The sequence below is a fragment of the Palaemon carinicauda genome, chromosome 32 (assembly GCF_036898095.1).
Source record: "Palaemon carinicauda isolate YSFRI2023 chromosome 32, ASM3689809v2, whole genome shotgun sequence".
NCBI classification, from domain to species: domain Eukaryota; kingdom Metazoa; phylum Arthropoda; class Malacostraca; order Decapoda; family Palaemonidae; genus Palaemon; species Palaemon carinicauda.
Genome location: NC_090756.1, coordinates 827,761 through 835,260, shown reverse-complemented (window position 1 = coordinate 835,260; position 7,500 = coordinate 827,761). Strand labels below are relative to the sequence as shown.

At 30.9% G+C, this 7,500-nt stretch overlaps 1 long non-coding RNA gene across 2 annotated transcripts in view; it reads left to right on the top strand.

Moving 5' to 3' along the window:
* Positions 1-7,500, top strand: part of LOC137625692 (uncharacterized) — a 25,857-nt gene that overhangs the window by 10,456 nt on the left and 7,901 nt on the right. Inside the window, exon 2 of one of the 2 annotated variants that reach the window (XR_011040869.1) lies at positions 5,102-5,164. The exons of the other annotated variant lie outside the window; for it this stretch is intronic. This is a non-coding gene — a long non-coding RNA (uncharacterized lncRNA). The remainder of the gene's footprint in view (positions 1-5,101; positions 5,165-7,500) is intronic. 2 annotated transcript variants of the gene reach the window in all.

Genomic DNA, 7,500 nt, shown 5'->3' with positions numbered 1-7,500 from the left:
TATATATATATATATATATATATATATATATATATATATATATATATATATAATATAAATATATATATATATATATATATATATATATATTTTATATATATATATATATATATATATATATATATATATTTATATATATATATATATATATATATTTATATATATATATATATATATATATATATATATATATATATATATATATATCACATAAAATAAAGATTTTGAGTTGAAATCCGGAAAATAATTTATCTATTCCATATATAAAGATCTCTCTGTAAGCAACAAGAAAAATATTAACATCAAATAAAGACTTCCTAAGAGTATTTTGAAAAAGAAAGTTGCACAAATTGCAAATGGAACCTACAAGCGGATAAGTGCTAAGTGCCATCTCTCTCTCTCTCTCTCTCTCTCTCTCTCTCTCTCTCTCTCTCTCTCTCTCTCTCTCTCTCTCTCTCTCTCTCTGTAGGAATCCTGGATTCTTTTAAATCACTAAATCTAATTACAAGAAACCAAAGTTAAGGAACTATAGTCAATTCTTTTTAATGAGGCATTTGCACTGACTCGCAGCAGTGCCCTTTTAGCTCGGAAAAGTCTCCTGATATCTGATTGGTTAGAATTATCTCGTCTAACCAATCAGCGATCAGGAAGCTTTTCCGAGCTAAAAGGGCACTCCTGCGAGCCGGTGTAAATCTGCCTCACTAAAAAGAATTGACTATATCATAAAAAAATGGCAGACGTCGGAATTTCTGATCTACACAACCTGAATGGCTTCAAAATGAAATGAATAATATAACAATAATCATAATGGATTGAAGATTCCAGGAATCCAAATCCAGCTCAGAAGCTGATTCCAGGAATCCGAATCCAGCTCAAAAGCCGATTCCAGGAGAGAAGAAAATAAAAGTTGACATTAATGGAATATGATGTTTCTGGAATGAGGGAGTCTCTTGAGAGATGAGGTCAACTGAGGTCAAATATTCCGGTTTTGATGACGATATATGAAAATCTTTATATATATATATATATATATATATATATATATATATATATATATATATATATATATATATATATATATATATATATATATACCTTAATGTGGTGAAAGGGTTTGTACATCGCCATGATCAGCAAAGTTGTACTAGTCAGGGCCACCCATACTAGGTTGGTTTGCTGTAAGCGATTAGTCGAAAGTCTCCCACCATCACCAATCCGCAGTGGCCAGCGTGGTGATGAAATGGCCAAATCCCAGACATGACTAAGGACAGTCTTGAGGCCTTTGTCCTGCAGTGGACTAGAAACGGCTGCATTTGTTACTTGTTTGTGCGTATTTACAGTAAGTATATATATATATATATATATATATATATATATAATATATATATATATATATATATATATATATATATATATATATATATCATCAGGTTACAAGGGAGGGAACTCCATGACTTCGTCAGCCTTGGTTGCAACCCACCATAGTCGACTCACTACTAAACTAGTACCTTGGGTTTTATCGGTTTGGGCGCAAGGCGGTCCTCCTCATCAGGCTGGGATGAAACAGATATTTCTTATTGACCTGCTTCAGTCGATATAATGACCTAAGTTCTTTATTTACTCACAAAATCTATGAGAAACCGGTTAGGTTAGCAGTTCATTGTGGCTATAAAAATATGCGTATGCTTATCTATCTATCTATCTATCGTTGGTATGAGAGTGATGTCTCACTAGGTAAATCCTAAAACGCAGATAGCAAGATAGCACTTAGGTTCTGACTTCTTTTGAGCCTCTGGTGGTATGGTTGGTAGCACCCAGGCCTTTCCTTTGAAGGGGCTAGGGTTCGATCGTAGTATGAGATGAAATGTTTTCACTATTTGAGCACGATATATATATATATATATATATATATATATATATATATATATATATATATATATATATATATATATATATATACATAATAAAATTAATAAAATAGGCCCCATTAAAGATACCCAAGCAGATGGTAATACCGAATTTCAATTGGTTGCACAAGCGGTTGAATAATCGCGAGCCAAGTGCTGTACCACTCAGACAAGAGCTCGTTCTCTTACTGACTTACTGGGTTGGAGTAGCAATCACTGGACTGGGGTTCGAATCCTGCTCAAACTCGTTAGTTCCTTTGGTCGCTTCAACCTCACCATCCTTGTGAGCTAAGGATGGGGGGATTTAGGAGATTCTATAGGTCTATCTGCCGAATCATCAGCAGCCATTGCCTGGCCCTCCCTGGTCCTAGCTAATCATATGTACATATGATCAGTCTCTGGGGCATTGTCCTGCTTGATAGGGCAATGTCATTGTTCCTTTCCTCTGCCATTCATGAGCAGCATTTAAACCTTAAACCAAATAACGGCAAATAATATTTGATCTAAAATGAATATCGTATTTGTTTTTTGTTTCTTTTTAATCTAGATTTTGCGAGAGTAGCTATAATTAAAACAGGTATCTGCAAATTAATATTACTTTTTTTTCCAGCATCACTAATCGAACTTTGATATCCTGATATGAAGTTTCCAACCAATTTATACTTTGGAAAAATATTGACATTTGATTTTCAATGAGGAAAAAAAAAAAAAAAAAAAAAAAAAAAAAAAAAAAAAAAAAACAACAATGAAATATCCTTTCCTCTTAGTTAGCTGTTTCCAATAATAGATGAATCTTCAGTGACAATGACAGAGTAAAGAAAAAAATATATTCGAAAAGTCAAAAACGTTTTTATATTGTTAATTAATGCATGACTATAGTAAAGTCAATGGAAGAAAGAAAAATATATCGAATTGTCAAAAGGTTTTTTATATTTTCATTATGATTTTCAAAAGCGAACGACTCTTTCATAACAATGACTCAGGATAAAGTTTATTATATTTTATAAATATTTCATATTTATGGACGTGTAAGTAGTGGTGCGCCATCTGGGGACGAATATACACCATATTTTCAAACTAGTTGTTGTTGTTGTTTTTGTTGTTGTTGTTGTTGTTGTTGTTTATTTAGTTCCTTATTTCCTTTCCTCGCTGGGCTATTTTTCCCTGTTGGAGCCCTTGGGCATATAGCATATTGATTTTTCCAACTAGGGTTGTGGTTTAGCTAATAATAATAATAATAATAATAATAATAATGATAATAATAATAATGATGATGATAATAATAAAAATAATAATCATAATAATAATTATCACAATAATAATAATAATAGTAAATAGATTAATGATAATGATAATCATAATAATAATGATAATCATAATAATAATAATAATAATAATAATAATAATGATAATAATAATAATAATAGTGAATATAATAATAATAATAATAGTGAATATAATAATAATAATGATAATAATAATCGTAATAATAATGATAATAATGTTGTTGTTGTTGTTGTTGTTATGTACGCAAATTATCAAGATAACGTAAATAACACTTGAGATGATATCCGTGATAAGATTTTTCTAAAATATTCATACAATTCAATTTGTTTATATTATACAAATACCTTAATGAAACTAGCTGTTGTTGTTGTCGTTGTTGTTTTGTACACCAATTACAAATGAGATGATGTCCATGATGTTAATTTTTTTTTTCTCGAAAATAATCATATATATTTCAATTTCTCAATATTCGCAAACCAATGTGTCTGTCAATCAAACTGTTGTTACTGTTCTCCATATTTGGCCCTTAAGCTTTAGTAATTCTATTGTAAAATTATGGAAAAAAACTATGGTTTATTTACCCTAATTATAACGTATTGAGAGTGTACCAACTGTGTGTCACACGATCGTACATAGTAACGACATTTCATTTTGTGTATATATCATGCTCGTATCTTCGCTCTCCCCTCGCACTAAAAGGAACCTGACATAACATGTCTGTTTTTCTCACCGTAAACTGTTAACCGGTGCGGTGTCAGTTTGAACAGGAAATTTCCTGTTGCATTGAGTTTTTGTATATAAAGAAGAGTGTTCTGTCATAAAGTTACTCAGTTGCTTTCATCCTGTCTTTGAGTCACAACCTTCTCTCGGCTCGTCACAACAGAAACTGATTACCTTTTATATCTCCAATAATGCAAAATGTTATCAGCATAATATTCTTATCACTATTTCAATTTCAAAGCAAAATCTTATTCCTTCTGTCTATTGTTTTTATTGTTAAGCATATTGATTTTCTATTTTATTTTGGATAAGATATTCTCTTGTGGCTTCTGTCATTCAATTTTCTGAAATATTTTCTAATGCATTCTAATTGTTTATTGAAATCATTTTAATTTTGTTTATATACATATACCATCTAACTATATTTTAATATCTTACATATTTCTGTTCATATATGTTTACTCACACACACTTATACTATATATATATATATATATATATATATATATATATATATATATATGTATGTATGTATGTATATATATATATATATATATATATATATATATATACATACATACATACAGTATATATATACATATATATACACAAATATATATGTATATATATATATATATATATATATATATATACATATATATATATATATATACATATATATATATATATATAAAATATATATATTGAAAGAAATATCTTCTAATTTACACTGAAATCCCAGACTTTTATATCTAACACCACCTAAAACACTATCACCACCAGCATCACAGCTATCACCATCAAATCCAGGCCTTCAACACCACCAGCACACACACCTCCACCAATTTCACCAACACGGCTTAACGCACCATAAATCACCACTTCACTATCACCACCACAGACTAAAAAATACACAACTCTATAGTCCATTTCTTTTAGCGAGGTAGATTTGCACCGACTCGCAGCGGTGCCCTTTTAGCTTGGAAAAGTTTCCTGATCGCTGATTGGTTGGACAAGACAATTCTAACCAATCAGCGATTAGGAAACTTTTCCGAGCTAAAAGGGCACCGCTGCGAGTCGGTGCAAACCTGCCTCGCTAAAAGAAATGGACTATAGGTAATTCTTCTTCTAGTAAATATTTGTAATTAATAATCCTGTGGTTCCTTTTCCCCAATTGCCAAAAACAGACCGAGCAGCTCTCCTGAGGTCCTCCAAGATTTTTCCCTTCGGGGCTGAACACATATTTGGATGTAAGTATCAAGTACATTAGACAAGTTCAACTTCTTGAGTAGGAGAGTAGAATAGAGTATGTTCCAAAGGTCTCACGAGCTTTGCATCACTCACTAAAGTCAATTCTTTTTTAGTGAGGCCGATTTGCACCGACTCGCAGGGGTGCGCTTTTTATCTCAGAAAAGTTTCCTGGTCGCTGATTGGTTGCACAAGATAATTCTAACCAATCAGATAGCAGGAAACTTTTCCGAGCTAATAGGGCACCACTGCGAGTCGGTGCAAATAAACCTCATTAAAATAAATTGACTATAGTTGACTCATATTTTCGACCTTCCAAATCCTGTCTTGTGGACGAGACTTTCCATACTTTCAATATAAAGAAAGTTGTCTTTGAGCAAAGACTATTGGATATCCTAATAACTTTGATAAGAAAATGTATTTAAAGACAGACTTTTCATGCTTTCAATAAAAAGAAAGTTGTCTTTGAGCAAAGACAAGTTGATTTCATAATTATGTTGATAAGAAAATCTATTCAAGACAGACTTTTCATGCTTCCAATAAAAACAAAGTTGTCTTTGAGCAAAGACAAGTTTATTTCATAATAACATTGATAAGAAAATCTATCCAAGAGAGACTTTTCATATTTTCAAGAATAAGAAAGTTGTCTTTGAGCAAAGACAAGTGGATATCCTAATCAATTTGATAAGAAAATGTATTTAAAGACAGACTTTCCATGCTTTCAATAAAAAGAAAGTTGTCTTTGAACAAAGACAAGTGGATATCCTCATCACTTTGATAAGAAAATCTATTCAAGACAGACTTTTCATGCTTTCAATAAAAAGAAATTTGTTTTGAGCAAAGACAAGTTGATTTCCCAATCAATTTGATAAGAAAATCTATTCAAGACAGACTTTTCATGCTTTCAATATAAAGAAAGTTGTTTTTGAGCAAAGACAAGTGGATATCCTAATCACTTTGATAAGAAAATGTATTTAAAGACAATTTTCATGTTTTCAATAAAAACAAAGTTGTCTTTGAGCAAAGACAAGTGGATATCATAATCAATTTGATAAGAAAATCTATTCAAGACAGACTTTTCATGCTTTCAGTAAAAAGAAAGTTGTCTTTGAGCAAAGACAAGTGGATATCCTAATCACTTTGATAAGAAAATCTATTTAAAGACAGATTTTTCATGTTTTCAACTGTAAGTTGTCTTTGAGCAAAGACAAGTGGATATCCTAATCACTTTGATAAGAAAATCTATTTAAAGACAGATTTTTCATGTTTTCAACTGTAAGTTGTCTTTGAGCAAAGACAAGTGGATATCCTAATCACTTTGATAAGAAAATCTATTCAAGACAGACTTTTCATGCTTTCAATAAAAAGAAAGTTGTCTTTGAGCAAAGACAAGTGGATATCGTAATCAATTAGATAAAAAAAGGTATTTAAAGACAGACTTTTCATGCTTTCAATAATAAGAAAGTTGGGACACCTCACTCTGAGGAATTACAGCGCGGCGAGTTACCAAGCATTGTAGGGAGAGAGCGTAAAGGTGTTGGGTGGGGCTACATACAGGAACCCGCAGCGCAGTAAGGGGGTGTCAGAAATTCCTGTGGTCAACGTGTTGAACAGTAAAAAATATCAAACGTTTCACAGAATTTATCTATTATTTGTGTATTATTTACGAGCTAAACAAATCTATATAATTTTGTCTTATAGAATAAATTATACTTGAGGAGTTAAGGCTGGATAATGGAGTAGCGGTGAGTTAAAATCTCGAGTTATTAACTGGTATATAAGTATTAATCAACTTATAAAAGTAAATTATTTAATCTTAGAAGTGAGAGTAAAGTGTTTATTTAAATGCTACATCTTAGGTGAAAATGTTCATAAAAAAAAATATACTTTTTAAAAGTAACAAATGAAAAAATAAAACTTGTACAATCGATTATACAAGAAACGAAAATTGATATAAAAACTTAAAAATGTAAGTGTTAATTAACTTATAAAAGTATATCACTTAAGTTTAAAAGTGAGAATAAAGTGTTTGTCTTCATTTTAAATGCTAAATCTTAGGTGGAAATCTTAATAAAAAAAATGATACATAATAAAATAGCAGAACCTGTCAAAACCCGGTTGAATCCCTCGTCAGGCTGGGAGGAGAGAAGAGAGGAAAAGTCCCTTTTGTTCCTTTTTTTATGTCGGCTACCCCCCGCCCCCCCAATTTTGGGAAAGTGCCTTGGTAAAAAGATAGATAGATAATAGAGTACAATTTTTTCAAGAAGTACCAAAACAATAGAAATTTGGATAAAAAGTTAAAATATTGGGATATATTTACCCACTTAAGATCAATTAC